The 510-nt window shown below is 45.7% G+C and overlaps 1 non-coding gene across 1 annotated transcript; it reads right to left on the minus strand.

The window, feature by feature from the left end:
• Window positions 1–402: 402 nt before the first annotated feature.
• Window positions 403–510, minus strand: LOC146954968 (small nucleolar RNA R71). Its single transcript, XR_015025208.1, has one exon. It is a non-coding gene; the product is annotated as a small nucleolar RNA R71 (small nucleolar RNA).

Below are 510 nucleotides of genomic sequence, written 5' to 3' on the forward strand. Positions count from 1 at the left end.
TTACATAGAAGAAGGAGAGCGGCACAAAATAACACCGTCATGGCCAATCGCACTCTCAAAGAGTATGCAACGCCGTCTACGGCTGAGCCACAAGCTGTTATTGTGTTCCCAACGGTTGAGGATGACAATTTTGAAATTAAGCCTGCCCTACTTAACTTGGTGCAGCAAAACCAATTCTCGGGATCCCCCACTGAGGATCCCAATCTTCACATCTCTGTTTTCCTACGAATTAGTGGAACCATGAAGGAGAACCAAGAAGCCGTAAGACTTCATCTCTTTCCCTTTTCCTTAAGGGATAGAGCTAGTGCTTGGTTCCATTCCCTCGAAGTCGGTTCCATTACTTCATGGGATCAGATGAAGCAAGCATTCCTTGCCCGTTTCTTTCCACCATCTAAAACCGCTAAACTTAGAGACCAAATCACGCGGTTCAACCAAAAAGATGGGGAATCTCTCTATGATGCGTGGGAGCGTTTCAAAGAAATGCTAAGACTTTGTAGCCACCACTAGTTC

The sequence above is a fragment of the Medicago sativa genome, chromosome 1, assembly GCF_051527215.1.
Source record: "Medicago sativa cultivar Bolivia chromosome 1, Bolivia_mono, whole genome shotgun sequence".
NCBI lineage: Eukaryota > Viridiplantae > Streptophyta > Magnoliopsida > Fabales > Fabaceae > Medicago > Medicago sativa.